The sequence below is a fragment of the Pleurodeles waltl genome, chromosome 6, assembly GCF_031143425.1.
Source record: "Pleurodeles waltl isolate 20211129_DDA chromosome 6, aPleWal1.hap1.20221129, whole genome shotgun sequence".
NCBI lineage: Eukaryota > Metazoa > Chordata > Amphibia > Caudata > Salamandridae > Pleurodeles > Pleurodeles waltl.
The window spans coordinates 1649805889-1649822258 of NC_090445.1; the positions used below are offsets into that span (position 1 = coordinate 1649805889).

Here is a 16370-nt window from a genome sequence, read left to right on the forward strand (position 1 = left end):
TTACCTGGGACCAGCAGCAGAAATGAATCCAAACACTACCATCTGCACACCTACTGGGACTCACTAAGTCTGCCACGGTATGCCGGCTACTTGCCATTACCAAATATACATACCACCATACTTTGCCAAGCAGGACTCACAAGATTAGCTAAACCGGCATATTGAAGCATCCACTGACTAGAACCTTGCACCCATACACCATGGGAGGCAACAAGCAATAATACCATACAGTGTGTATTCACCCTTTTGTGGCTGCTGCGCTGCCCTCAAGCACCCATCCAACTCAGGATTGGCCACCGCCAGTATGCAGACCATTAGGGGGGTCAGGGTCAGACGGGCACCCCTCCCTCATTGGGAGGCTGTCCACAGCTGGGCCTCCACGGTCTTCTGGGCCCAGTATCTCAGGTCCTTCCACCGTTTCCTCCATTGGGTGCTCTACTGGCTATGGACCCCAGGGTCCGCGCGTCCTTGGCGATGGCACTTCACAACCCTTTCTTCTGATGGGCGCTGACCTGCAATGGACACTATTAACTCAACACTCCATTCTGTAACAGAAATGGCTTACATGCTGCATAGATCCCATATCAAGCCCACACAAGACCCGTACCTCTGCATACACATTGCATGCAGGAAAAATACACTCCCCAAATGACACACTGCCAGCACACACATACATCTTCAAACAGCGATGTCGCATCCAACGTACCCATAAGGTACTCACCTGTTGATCTGGAGGCCCATACAACTGCCCATACAGGGGTAGGACCCCATCCACAAGTTTATCCAACTCCTCTGATGTGAAGGCTATGGCCCTTTCTCCTGTGGCATGGGCCATCACGGGTTCCAGACACAGGACACAGCAGCACACGCAGTGGAGGTGTTGATCTGTAGAGAGTCAGGAATCAAGTGAAGTGGGACAGAGAAAATGGCAGTCACGTCCGCGGCGATGAACACCATCACCGCCAGCGTTGATTATTATTGGTTCCTGTGCTCCATAGATTATAGATTTCCATGTTAACCAATAAGGAGTTGCATGGCGGTGCAGACCACCTTCCGCCATGACGCCAAACACCGGTGGAGTGAGATCACTTCCACCTGTCCCTGCATACAGGACAGGCGGTTGTCAATTCCTAATGCTGGTATTCATGGCGGACAATTTAATGTGCGTCATGGGTACAGATGGTGCACACCAAGATAATTCCATTCCTCTACATACATACATGCTCTGTGTACTGTGATATTGTTTGCCATACTTCCTGTAGTCACACACATCTCATGTTTTTTTTACTTAGATACCTACCACTGCGGAGGAGGAGGCAAGCACCTGTGTACAGACCCCTCGTGGATTTGGCTATACTGGAGGAACGTTACATCATTATGACCTATCGTCTGGACAGGGCCACAATTACTGAGCTGTGTCAACAACTGGAGACAGATCTGATTCCTGCTATCCGTAGCACTACAGAAATATCCCCTGCAGAACAGGTACTGACAGTGCTCCATTTCCTGGCAAGTGATTGCTTCCAGGTAACTGACGGCTTGGCTAAAGGAATGTCACAGCCAATGTTTTTGAATGTGCTTGGAAGAGTGTTGGCTGCCTTGCTATAACACATGAGCAGCTACATCTCATTCCCCCAGAGTGAAGATTTGCCCACTGTGAAGGCTGGATTCTACGCCATGGAACACATACCACATGTGATTGGGGCTATTGACAGGACCCATATTGCCTTGGCCCCTCCCGGGACAAATGTGCAGGTCCACAGGAATAGGAAGAGTTACCATTCGATAAATGTCCAGATGGTGTGCCTTGCTGGTCAATATATTTCCCATGCCACTGCCAAGTTTCCCAGATCTGTGCATGATGCCTTTGTGTTGAGGAATAGCAGCATCCCACAGGTGATGGCATGTCTACAGAGAGTGTGTCTCATGGGTTAGCTTGAGTCTTCACCCTATGTATGGCACTGTATGCCACCTATTGTTGTACTCTGTGCCAGGTGACTCCGGCTCCCCAAAGCTGCCCTGGCTGTTGACACCAGTGAGAAATACGACGACAGGGGTGGAATATCGGTACAATCAAGCACATGGGCGTACCAGGAGGGTTATTGAACGTACATTTGGGCTACTGAAAGCCAGGTTCTGGTGCCTCCATGTCACTGGTGGATCGCTATTCTACGTCCCTAAGAAGGTCTGCAAGATAGTGGTGGCTTGCTACATGCTGCACAATTTGGCACTGACAAGCCATGTGCCCTACCTGCAGGAGGGGGGTGACAAGGCACCTGTGGCAGCAGAGGACACTGAAGACAGTGATGAGGATGGGGAGGAGGAGGATGTGGACAACAGGACACATCTGATACAGCAGTACTTCCACTGACACTCAGGTAAGGCTGTACTTCTGTTCATACTTCCATTACAGTTAAGGGCTGTGTGGCTGCTGTATTGTGCCAAGCACTACCTTTACTTCTCAATTAACTGTCACTTATACTTTCCCTTTTTGAAGATGTTGGTGTGGTCACAACTGTGTACTGATGTGATGACTGCAGACTGCTTACACATATTTGTTGGATGGATTCACACATTACAGGACATTTGCACAGGATAATGCAGTTCAAGACTTTGCACATTGTTGTATGGTAAAGTACAGACACTTCAGTTGTGTTCAAGGGTGTTTACTAAAGTGACAAAAAGGATGGGATAGTGCAATAGAGTGGGGAGAGGGTGGATGTAAAGTTCAGTGTCGTGACCGAGTTGGTTTGTTGCACAGGTCCAGTAACCATGGGGCCATAGGGAAGGGAGCAATGGCTGTCCAAAGTGAATAAGGTGTGTCAGTGGTACACAAGGGAGACATTCAGGAAGGGCTAATTTCCTGGCGGTGGTTTGGGTCTTGGCAACAGTCTCTGGTGTCAGTCTGGGTCGCAGGGTATGTTTGCGAGGTGGTTTACCTTCTGCAGGGGGAGGGGTGGTGGTGGCCTGTGAGTGATGTGTCAGGTCCTCCTGTCGACTAGCTGTTGGCTGGTGAGTAGACTGGCTAGTGGAAGGGGCCCACTGGTGTACTGTGTACTCATGCGTTGTGTTGGGCATGTCACCCAGCACCCCTGCAATGGTGGCCATGTTGGCATTTAAGGCCTGCAACTGCTGCATGACCTCCTGGTGGTGTAACCCCTGCAGCCGCTGGTTCTCCTGGCCCACCCTGGCCCACCCTGTCCTGGGATTGTTGGTAGGTCCCCAGGACATGTGTGAGTGCCTCATGGGCAATCAGTTCCCTGGGTTGGGCCTCCCCCTGTCAGGTCCCTGTACAGGTGGCCACACAAGTGATTGACGTGTCCTGGGGACAGAGGTTTGGGGATGTTGGGTGGCTGCTGTGGTGTTGGAGTCGGATGGGGGGGGCCTGTGGTGGACTGGGTGTGGGATGTGGAAGCAGACTGATCAGTGGTGCCAGACGGGCCAGGGAGAGCATCCAGATCGGGACATCCAGAGTTGCTGTCATCACTGAGGGCATCTTCTGGTGAAGAATTGGGTTGCCGTGGCACATGCTCGCCGCTGACATTGGCTGGCGTACCTGTGGATATGTGAATGATTTGTTACAGTTATTGTCTGTCACATATTCAGCATTTATGGCTTTCCCTATGGGTTGGGTGTAGTCCTCCCAGCTTTGGTTAGTGTATGCTGATGGATTGTGGGATTGGTAGTACTACATGCTGCCCATGCATTACTGTTGTGTGTGCATGCATAGCTGGAGTGGTGTGCTTGCAGTGAGTAGGACAAGCAGGGGTACACAATTGAGGGTGGTTATGGGGTGGTTCACTGTATGGGATGGAGTGGGGTGAAGGGAGTCAGGGTGAGGGGGTGACATGCCATGCATGTATCAGTGGTGGTAGGCTAGTAATGGTGACTTACCAGTGTCCAGCCCTCCAGTGACTCAAGTGAGACCCTCAGAATGCAGGACTTCTCCTTCCATGCTTCAACTGTGGGGGTCCACCGCCAGTCTTCATGATGGCAACTTGGTCCCTGGAGGCCACTGCATGCACATTCCCCATAGGTCGTTCCACCTCTTGCGAATGTCATCCTTTGTGTGTGGATATGTTCCAACGGAGTTCACCCTGTCCATGATCCTCCACCATAGCTCCATCTTCCTGACAATGGATATCTGCTGGACCTGTCCACTGAACAGCTGTGGCTCTACCCTGATGATTTCCTCCACCGTCACCCACAACTCCTCATCTGTGAAATAGGGATTCTTCTGTGGGGACATGCCTATTGTGGGGTTCATGTAGTGTGTGTGTTGTGCAGAGTATGATAGGTGTTGAAGTACGGTGTGTGGTGTGTGATGCGTGAAAGGTGAATAGGTGGCTGTGGTTTGTGTGTGCAGTTCTTGTATAAGCTTTTGATGGCAAGGTGTAGTACGTTTTGCGATTTTGCATAGTATTGTGGGTTGTGTGGGGGTGTGTTTTATAGTGCTGTTGGTGGGTGTGTACGGTGTGTGTATATGTGTCAGGTGTGGGTTTTTCAATCTGGCCAATGTTGGCTTCTGTTGGTCTTGGGTGCCTAATTCTACTGCGGCGGTATACACCACCAATGGCTGACCACCATTGAGGGTCCACTGTGGTGATTCGTGGTCCATAGTTTGGAGGGTGGTGTACTGCTGGTGTAGCTGGGAGTGTGGTGGGTCTGACAGTTTTTCGCCTCCTTTGGGTCTAGCAGGAATTGTTGTTGTGGCTGGTTTCTGGTCTGTTGCGGCTGTAACCACGGCGGTCTTTGGAAAAGACCGCCAATGTCTTAATGCGTGCCTAAGGGTCTCATTACGAGTTTGGCATTCGTCATTTGGACTGCTGTCCTAAGAAGACCAGTGGCAGCCCTGTGACCTGGAAAAAGGCTATTAGACACAGCCACTGTGGTGGACCCCCATGGCGGTCCGTCAGTGGCAGTCTGAACCATGGTGGTTCGTGATCAGCAAAGTAATACACAACTGCATATTGGATGAGTTTGAAAACAAGACAGCTGACACACATTGCCACACTGGACCCACCTGCAAATCACACTATAATAGATACCCCTTCACAGACCACAATCTTTTGCATTTTCAACGCAATACACAGAAGCCAGAATGCTTTTTGTTCAGAGAGTCCCATATTAGGCACCCCTTTTTCCACTTTCCCATTGAATACCCTGTAAACACTTTTGTCCATTCACAGCCTTTTGCACTTCTCCTGTTTTGTAAGTCCCTGTCACCCCCTTTTTATCTACCATGTCACATCCAAAAAAATCAGTTAAGAGTCATGGTGGATAAAATCATCAGAGCAGAGCTACAATTGTCAGGAACACAAGTCCAGCATACTTCTCTCAGTAGGAAAATGGAAATGTGGGACAGGATAGTCAAAACAGTCAATGCCATAGACACCACATTGCGCACAAGGGAGAACATCAGGAAGAGGTAGAACGACCTCAGGGGCAAGGTCCATTCCCTGTTCTCTAGGCACGGAGAAGACTAACGGTGGCCCTCCAAGTGCCCCATTACATTTCTTTCCCTGGGAGGAGACGACCTTGGCCATCCTGCATCCTGAGGGCTTGACAGGAATACCTGGGGGTAGTGGAGTCTGGTAAGCCACAGCACAAAAATATGTCACTAAAACGCTATGTTGTGCATTATCATAGTTCACCTTTTGTCTCATTTACTGTTACTCCAGTCACCAGACCAGTGTTTACCTGTCTAAAGACCTCTATTTTGCAACTCGCAATTAAAGTCTACCCACCTGGGGAGATGACATTTGTATAGTGTGTGTGGCACAGGGACTGACATGTCTACAACTCCCAGCAAACACTGTTCCTGTAACTACAAACACAAGCACAGTGATTGCATGCTACAATACATCTGTTTTACAAATATCAATTGAAGTGGACTCACCTGGGGGGATAACATTTGTATTTTATGTGTAGTACAGAGAGTGACATGTCTGTGACTACCAGCAGGCCTTGGGTCCTCGATCCTCCTTGTGTTGGATGCACATAACTAGCTAAGGAGACTTTACTGCCATCCACTGATATCTGTTTCTTCATCATGTTTATAAATGTTAGACAACATGTATGCGCATGACAGCATGAGCTGCGTATGCATCTTGTAGGAAACATTTGATAATCATGTGTGCTGTGTGTATGTTGCCATAGATCTTTCAACCCACATCTGGGCTTGCAAAAGTGTTGTGTGGAAGGCATTTCATGACTCACTCTGCCCTTCAGCTATACACACAAACCTCATGTCAAAGTGCTATGGGTACATGATGTACAGTCATGCTTGGCAGTGATGGAGATAGAATGTCATGTAGGTTATGTAGGCTCAGCCTGCAAAGACCAGGGCCTGTCAAATGTATCTCCAGTATGGGACATAGTCCAGGCTGTGAGAGTCACTATGGCTATGCAACTGTGGCACTGTACCCACTCCCTGTACACCAGCGGATCCTGGCACATGATACTCTAGTGGCAAAGCCTGCACTGAAGGCCTCAGTCCTTTGACTAGATTAGGAATGGCTATAGAGGTAAATCATTAAACTTTTCCATATGTGCATTTTGCACCATTGTCAGTGTCTGTCTTCAAATCATGACGGGTCCCTTACTCCCACAGCTCCGTTGTCACCTTCACACAGGACAGATTTTTTCCTGTACAGGCTTACTGCACAAATGACAGTCCCACAGTACAGACAGTGTGTTGATTCCTAGGAGGCCATGATATGCGAGTCAATAGCTTGATCACATAGGAGAAATTGTACAAGCCTTGCCTTTGGATGTTGGGTACCATCTCTGTAGGATAGACACACATGCCCAAAGGACTGTGTTGTGGTACATGTACAGCCCACAGAACCCAACCCTTGAAATGGCATGAGTCTGCATTTGGTAGGCCACATGTCCACACATGCACAAGGATGATACTTTATATGCCCACCATGCCAGCCTCTTTATTTTCACTCAAGTGTAAGAGTGACATTAGTTATAGTTGTAATGCACCCATTTGGGACTCTCTGGGTACACCAGATTGTTTTAAAGATGTTCTGGCTTTACCAATTAAAAAGGCGGGGATGGAAGTTTGGGGAGATCTCTTTCATGAGGGTATTTTGCTTTCATGGGAAGAGTTGACGAAGGAAACTAAAGGATCCCTGTCAAGACTGAAGTTTTTGCAGATAAAGGAATGGTCACAGGGGTTTAAGGGGTGTGTGGATGTTGTTAACGCTTTGGAAGACTCTCTCCTGTTACTCTCCCCAGCTTCAAAAAAGGTTGCGGTTTGGTATTGGGAAATTTTAGAAGGATTAGATGGGGATTTTAAATTGCCTATAGATCTTTGGGGCGATTTTATTCCTAAGGAGAGGGTTCATAGGTGGTGGCAGAAGTATTTGGCACTTTTGTTTGAGGTAGTAAAACCAGCCTCATTAAGGAAGAACCACCTTTACACTATACATAGAGCCTATATTTCGCCAGATAAGATGTCTAAAATTAAAAAAGGAGAGGTGGTTAAATGTCTAAAATGTGGTCTTGAAGGGGCAACAGATATTCATATGTTCTGGGAGTGCCTGGACAACTGTTTATTTTGGGAGGAAGTATGTAGGATGGCCTCGAGCATATTAGGTTGGGATATTATAGCATCTCTCCCTTTGATAATATTTGGGCAACCACAGGAACAGGAATTATAGAGCAGAAGGGGAAGTAATGAAAGGCTTAAACTTTTGTTTTATGTGATTCTATTGGGCAGAAGAGAAATATGTAAGAAATGGATGTCTGTTTCCCCTCCGACACACTCAGAGTGGCTTAATGCTGTGTTTCATACCTCGGAACTGGACTTGAATTTACGAAATACTAGAAGGACAAGGGTGAACTTTTGGGCCCCTTTACTAGATTGGAGAGAGTCTATTTGAAGTTTGTTTTAATGGGTTGGTAGTAAGTATTTAGTAGGTATTTAATGACAATTTTTCTTTCAGATGTCCAATGATTATACACCTCTCTCTAGGATCTCCTGTCCGACAGTGGTCTCTCCCCCTTCGGCGGAAGATTGTATGAGAGTTAAATGGAGTCCCCTGGCACGGACCATTCTCTTGTTGAGAGAGTGAGAACGGTGTTTTGGAGGAGAGTTGGTTCAGGGGCTGTGGTGAATAAGGCTAAAAAAAAAGAGTGACGTTTGTACTATGGCAGTAGCCTGTAGGTACTGTGTGCAGAGTCACTCTTACAGAGTATGATTGTGTTTTTCCATTCAGGCCTAAGGAGTTTACCCTTCAGAAGCCACATAGGTGTGTAGTATTTCATTCTGACTCACATCACATTACATGTTGCTCAAGCATGGGCTACCTGATGTCAGTAAGCTTGAGCAGGTAGTCGTTTAGCCTGCAGATGTGAGCACAAATGTCTGTAGGCATGGCTCTGTGCTTATTTGCTTGTGTGTTTCACAATTATGGAGTGCTGACAATTTGTAAAATTCTAGCTTTGTGGTTCTGACATGTATGTGACTCTACCATTTGTGCCAAAAGTTGTGATCTCTTGATTTGTCTTTTGAATCCATGCATGTAAATGTCCATCAGAGGAAGGAGCTATGGACAGCCATCGCCTGGAAGGTGTGGACCCTAGAGGCCCACAGCTGGCAGACAGCCCACTGTTGGAAAAGGTGGGAGGACGTGAGACTCTGGGCCCGGAAGCTCGCTGAAGTTCAGCTGGGGCTGTCCTCCCAAAGGGGATGGGGTGCCATCGGACAATAAACTCCCTAATGGGCCCACATTCTGGCAGTGGCATACCCAGACCCTGATGAGGGTTTGAGGGGAGCACAGCAGCCACATGTGGGTGAGTACATGGGCATATTCCTGCTTGTCACATTACAAAGTGTATGTGTTAGGTTCTGACATCTCCCCCTGACAATGGGATGAGCCATGTGTAATATAGTGCTGAGTAACCGTTTGTGTGTACATGTCATGTGATGAATACTGATGTGCCTTGCCTATTGGCCCAGGAACCTAGGACACAAACAATTTGCTATCCAGAAGCAACATATGGCTGTGTACATTGGTCAACCATGTAATGTTTGTTGTTTTTGTGGATGCAAATTCTGTACTACAGAGCACTACTCCTCAGTGTTACAATCCAGAAGAAAGGTAGTTAAGAATCACTGTCCACAGCCATGTGTCTGGTCGAATGAGTATGTTGTCATCTGCCACCAAGAGACTACTTGTCTACAGCGTATGATGGGTGCTGGTGCCTCACTATTGTTTGTAATATGAAGGTGTCCATCATACATGTAACAGAGCATACATCTTTTTGTGGGCGTGCAGCTATGTATCAAAAGATTCCCTTGGTAAGTGAGGAATGTCCATTGACATGATTTATGTGCCATCACTGTTGCCAACATTCCTAGTGCCTACCTGTCAGCATGCGCCCGTTTCTCTTTAGTGAATCATTTGTAAACTGCTGTTTCTTGCATGGTCTACCTGTGTTGATGGGATAATTACTATATTCCCTCACATATATGTGCATGCCAACCTGTGTGTAGAGTAGGACATTTACAAGGGGGGTACATTTCATGTGGTTCCACAGACAGGAGTGTGTCACTGTTGATTATTGGCTGACATTTACCCTGACCCATCCTAGCATGTCTTTTGTCATGTACAACTGCAGTAGCAATGAGGGACATGACGGGTAGGCCTAGAGTTTTTACCAGCAATGTGCATTTCCACGCCATTGCGGTAGATTCATGTAGCAAAGTGCTTTGCACATGTGAAATGGGGAAGGTTTGTTAGCTGACTGTTGGCATGCATCATGGAGAGACTTGCAGTTATCTTGGAATCGCTTTTGTTTGGGTACAACCATTAATTCCACAGACATCTGGGTTTACATGACCAAAATAGAGACAATGATGTATCTTCCCATTGGGCAACATTTTGAGTGCCTACTACAAGTACTTACAAATCTCTGGGCCTCTTCAACATCCAAAGGGCAAATGGCGTCTTCTGATACACTCTGAGTATGTCATTGTAAGGGGTGCTAGACATTAGTGGTGATTTCCCCGGCAATTGATGATTCATTGTGTTGTGTTTTTTAGCAACATATCTCCCTGACAATTTGCACATTTTGTCTACAGTGTACATTTGCATGCCAGATGTGGGGCATATTTGGGCAACATCAGTACTCCCTTTATGACTCCACTTGGACATATTTCATTTGGTGAAGTGTGCATGTTGATATGTTTCCTGTGTGACACGAGTATTTCCATGGCCCATCCTCCAGGCTATTGTACTGTTGTCAACAATATGGCATGTTCTGGAGCATAATTTTTCATAGTTTAGTCATTATGTATGTGCCAAATAGATGTGTGCATGACTTTGTGTGAGATCTGTGGGAATGGAGCTGGCATTGGCCTACTATTGTATGACAAAAGGTAAGTGATGTATGCTCCATGAGGCAAAGCGTTGAAGGTGATGACGTCGCCTACTTGCTCAACGGTTCCTGCTATTACCAAACTTCAGCCATGCAATTGTAGTTGTCTGAGATACTGATTTTCCTGTGGGCAGCTGTTGCCAGTTCAGATGACATGCATGCATGCAAATGGTATGGTACATGTAGGGTGCACTTAGGTGGAGTTTGTTGCTGGGGCCTACTTCACATCATGGTAATGTCTGTTAATCAGAGCTGTTGTTCAGGTGTGATCATGGACATGTGATGACTCTATTTCTCTTTATCTTTGCAGCATCAGCCCAGGGAAGCGAAGTAGACAAGGCACAGCTAAGTGGGGAAGCATCTGGCCACGGGACCCTGGGTCAAGACACAACTGACACAGAGGGGCCCAGTGGTCCGGAGGGTGAGGGGAGTTCCATGGGGGAGACCGGATCTTCATCATCAACATCATCTGATTCTTCCTCCAGTGGCCACTCCCTAGTGGTTGTGGATCCATCAGGAAGTCCCCCTATACCACCTTTGCGCGCCATCACATGGCCACTCCCTAGTGGTTGCAGACCCATCGGGAAGTCCCCCTGTACCATCTTGGTCCATTCTATCACCACCCTCCTGGTTGCTCCCCACCTGTGCCTGCTCACCCAAGAGGGTGGAAGTTTCCTTTGCAGCAGGCAACTGCGCCACAGCCCCTGTTACCCCTGCTGACCTCAGTGAGCAGGCTATTGAGCTCCTGAGATGTATCTCTGTGGGTCAGACAGCCATTGTGAATGCCATCCAGGGATTGGCCACCCAACTCAAGCAGACAAATGCCTTCCTGGAAGCCATGCATACTGCAATGTCTGGCCTGCAGAGATCTTTTCAGGCTGTGGCCTCCACACTGATGGGGGCCAGTCACCCCTCACCTCCCATCCCAACTCCCCCCCTTCCTAATCCAAATCCCCCATTCCCCTACCTATCCCAAGCACACAGACCGATCCACACGCACCCACCTCAACATACCAGAACAGCACATACAAACACCACAAAACACACTGGCAGGCAAGCACTCGACAGATACCCACACACACACACAACATTAGCCACCACTTCCCCAGGCACACCCACCACCCCCTTCATCCTACACACCACATCAGGCATACCCACACTCAACACCACAACATTCATTGACACACCCACCACACCCACCACACCCACCATACCCGCAGACACCACCTCAACAGATACAGTGACATCCAGCACATCCGCAAATATCACCCAGCAGACACACAGACATTCACCACATCCACCATATCCACAGACACCACCTCAACAGAAACAGTGACATCCACCACATCCAGCACTTCCACAAACACCACCCAACAGACACACAGACATCCACCACTACATGCATACCTGCAGAACCACCCCTACAGACACATCCACACCCACCACTCCCACGTCACCTTGTACCTCCACTTCCAAGCCCCCAAAACATGCAAACACCAACACTCACACATGCAACAGACACCACCCTCACATAAGCATACCTCACCTACGTGCACACCTCAGACATCCACACCGAAACAGCAGGCAACCACTTCCTCGACCTCCAAATCCCTACTCCCTTCGGCTGACCATCCCTGTGTTCCTAAGAAACATTTTTGTTTGACTTTGCCCTTTTTCCTGTTCCCTCCACCCCTCCAAATCCAAGAGGCCCCAACCCACCTCCCAACTCATCACTTCTACCTCCAAGTCCTCCCTCTGTCAATACTGCCCCCTCTAAAAGTACCCAATTCCATCCCCTCAAGAAGAACCTCACCCCTCCTAAGAAGCAGTCCACCACTCTCAAACCCAAACCCAACCCGAACCCACCCCTCCCAAATCCGACCCCCCACCAAGGATGATCCCATAGGTACATGCCTGCCCACTTGATGCCCCTTCCTGTGGAGGTTCCCTGGCAGTAAAGGAGTCAAGTGTTGGCACAATACTGTTCTATGTGGGACATTTACATGGACTGGCCAATGGCCTTGGACAATTACAATTACTTTGGTTAATAAATCCAACCAGTTGTTATTTTAGGTACACCTTTGCCCCGCAATTTCTTTTTCTAAATTAATGTTGTTCCCGAGTAACTTGTGCTGTGTGCCTACAGTTGTGTGTGTTTGACCCTGATTGCTGTTGCTTGCAATATCTGACTTTGTGGGCAGTGCTGGTGTCCCCCAAGACAAAGGAATGTGTTGACTTTATGGATGTGTTTGTTAATGCAACTATGGTGTCATAGCATGATGTTCTGGTTGGTATGGTAGGTGTTTCTCTTGTGTTCTCGAGTGTGAGCATGTATGGTGTTAAACTTGTCCCCCTAATATGGATTACGGATTCATCTTATGTCTGGGAGCTGGAGTTTTGTTTGTGGAGACATGGAGTGTATTGAATTGTGCTACCTTTGTTAGCATTTGACTGTGCATGTGTCCATTCAGCTGTAAGTACCTTGCAGCTACTAACTGTGGATGTATTTCCCATGCAGTCGGAGTTTTATTTGCTTTGTTAACTTGCACTTCCACACTGTGCAGATTGGCATGACACTTGAGTCTAGTATTGTTTGTCCCTGGAATACCTGAAGGACCTGTTCCTGCAAATGTTTTTGTATGGGCATGTGCAAAGTGATATGTGTGGCAGTGCAGCCTCCTTCACTGGGTGTTCCTGATGCCCCCATCCCTTTTGTGCAGGTATTGTTTTCATAGTCAGCTAGGGATATTTGTCTCTACGAATACTGTGCATCCCATTGTCCTTCCATTGTGTTACAATGTGGGTGATTTGTGTGTCCACTGCAGGGCTGGATCATGGGAGTGGTATTTATGTTCCGTTGCACATCCATACATATGTGTGGTGAATGTGAAAGCCGTACATAGCATGTGTGCAATGCAAATGTGAGATGTATTGGTAAATGTGATGTTGCTGTGTTGTTTGTTTGACACATTGTTGCGTACACTTCACTGTCTTTGTGCCTAAGATGGTCAGAAGTGTGTTTTTGTGTTGTGGTGAAGTGTGAGTAATCTGCCAAAAGGAGGCATTTTGTGACTGTGAATGTGTCTTTCTTTGCGTATGATTACAAAGCGGGGCACAATGACAAGTGTACTTGGTGCCTGTTGCGTCATCCCCATATCATGTGGATGACGGTACAACAACATGTTGTGGAGCTGCATGACAAAGTTAGGTGTGTGTACTTACACTCAGTTGTGTCCATGGCAACATGTATTTTGGGCTCCATCGATGATCAGCATCAGTGGCAGGACGTGAGTGATGACCCCATGGCGGCACTGAGCGTGTAAGGCTTCCTGCAGGTGAGTATCTTCCTTCATACTGTCTATTTTCGCCTGCTGAGACTTGGTGGTGAGACCACGAAAGTCACCATGGCGGTGTGCAACCTCATAATGTGTCTGGCGGAACCACTGGCTCCGCCAGCCTGTTTGTGGTGCCTTGCAGTGGTCTATGCTGCTTGGCGGTGCCAGTAAGACATCGGCGGTCTTTGCTCCATAGGCCCGCATGACTGGTGATAAGGCTGTCCGTCTGGCCATACGAGCCTCACAAAGCATCTTTCAGCAGGTCCACCATTCCAAGGTGGCCACGGTTCAGTTTTTTCACAGAGCGACGTCCTCCAGTTCCATTAAACAATTAATTTAGACCACACCCCCAATATTTTGATCTTTACTCTACCAAATCAGAGGTCAATAATTCATCCTACATAGTAATGCCGATAGTTTCCATTGTGTTTTGGATGTCTCTCACCACAGTGAATGACGCACAAATGTTGCTCATTGCTTACGCTCACAAAAGGTTGAGTAACACTGTTCAGTGGATCCTTTTTCTCAATCCATAACACTGTGACCTTGATGCCACTGCCTATTAAAAATTCAACATCATGAAGCTAGCCTTCCTGCATTAATGAAAGTGTTGAAACCATGGGTCTTCCCAAACATGAAAATCAAACCTATAAGGAAAGTACCACACATAACATAATAAGCACCAGATACCACTCTATGGTTCTTCCCAGTACTTAGAGTACAGCAGCAACATCTTGCCTGAGCCAATGCTTTCAAATTTACAAAATGCGCAGATTCACAAAGCTTGCTAAGCACCCAAACCTACATAAAATAAACATTGGCTATACCAATAGGTTTGACGTTAAAGACGTGAAGTTTAACAATTCAAAAATATTATGTAGCAAATGGTTATGAAGTATGGAAAGAAAGGATGCCCTTTGAAGATGGCTTAGCTCATGTTGATGCACAGGAAGAAGAATTTGTACTGCAATACAGTACATCGCCGTAGTTCGCCGTTAGATTTACAAGGAAGGCAACGGATTAAGGATGCCAACTCAGTTTCTTAATTGAGAATAATGGAGACTAATCGTTGAAATATAGCTATTCCATTTCATAGCACTATATCAGGAGTTCATGATGTCTGATATGATACTGATTGAATGTACCAACCCCGGAGGGGTGAATGACTGAGTTGGCTCTTCGAGGGTTTGACATGTTTCCTTCTACACTGCAAAGGGCATCTGAAACAATGCTCTATTTATTGAGCCATCTGACTTTCGGGAACAGTGAAACATTGAAAGCCAAGAAGGGCATTTACTAAGTGGTATCTTGCCATGTTTCTACATTGCCTTCAACAACGGATAGAAGATGCTGCAACTTCCACTGAACCAACTTAAGTTAGAGCTAAGAAAGTGGGTAGTTAGAGTCCGAGCTGAGCCTTGGTCAGTCCTGATTGAGGGGAGAGGAGAAGACTTGCTTCCTGAACATAATACACCTCTTTCATGGCAACAGAATAAGGTTCCCTAGTTTATCTCTGGTCTCTGGCACTACACAGGAATTGGGAATACTGACATAGTGTAGTGTTGTTAAAATTCACTACATTCTCCTGAATCATTTGAAAGTGTGTTACCCAAGCCTTGTAGCTTTCAAAGTTCCTTATTTGCGTTGATTTCTGGTACTTGAATACACGTTTGGCTATAGAGAACTACACGCCCCAGAATGCACAGTAAAATCCTAGGCTGGACAACTTACTTCTTCAAGGACCTGATAAAATTCACAGCTCAGAAATAAGTCTCGGATTTGTAACTATTGAGTTAAAATGTGCCACATCATTCCTCTAGGGTGGCAGCATTGTGTTTCCTAGGTTTGATGGCCACAGTTGTAGCTACAAATAAAATTACTTTAATCCTGGATTCTAGATTACAGACATCAAAGATTGCTTTTGGGATACCCAGGGCACCAGTGTGCCTGAATTTCACAAATTTGAATGTGATAAATATTGGTGTACAAGCTGCAGTTTCAAACCTCTTACTAGGGTTGTGTGGAGCCACTCTCCCCTTTGCTTTACATCTTCCACTAAACAAAACTGTATTTTCTAATAACTTCCTCAACTCTTTTTGACCCCTTTCATGTGTTTAGGGTCGACCACACTCTTTGGAATAAAGCATGTGCACCTTTTTCATGGTTGTCATTGTTGATTATGATTGTATGTCAGAATATCGAGTTTTTATTGTCGTGCTACCTTAATCTCACAGCAAAAATATCCATAACCAAAATATTGAGATGGTTAGGGGCACATTTACTTGGAAGTCATGCAACATAGTGCAGTAAGGTAACTTGCTAAGCTGCATTGCGTGAACGGAGAGAGACACATTTACTAAGAGATGGAGCTCTGGAACTCTCTTCCTTGCCTAGCTCCAAGCCTGGCACCGTTGTACCATGGTGCAAGGGTGCCTAAATTACGAGCAGGACTGTTTTGTGCAGGAAGGCCTTCCTGCACAAAAACATTCCTTAGAGGTGAGTCCCTCTTTCTATGTGTGCTGCAGAATGCAGCACATCTGGAAAGAGAAAATAAGGAGGAGAACTAAAGGTATCTCTCCTCGTTACGCCTTACCGGAGAAAGCGTAGCAATTAAATACATTCCCAGGTTTGCTAGCTTTG

The 16370-nt window shown here is 46.9% G+C and overlaps 1 long non-coding RNA gene across 1 annotated transcript in view; it reads left to right on the top strand.

The window, feature by feature from the left end:
* The first annotated feature begins 1305 nt into the window (after nt 1-1305).
* The window catches only part of LOC138302198 (uncharacterized), a 38592-nt gene continuing 23527 nt past the window's right edge, over nt 1306-16370 (top strand). The window contains exon 1 of the long non-coding RNA XR_011205333.1: nt 1306-1485. This is a non-coding gene — a long non-coding RNA (uncharacterized lncRNA). The remainder of the gene's footprint in view (nt 1486-16370) is intronic.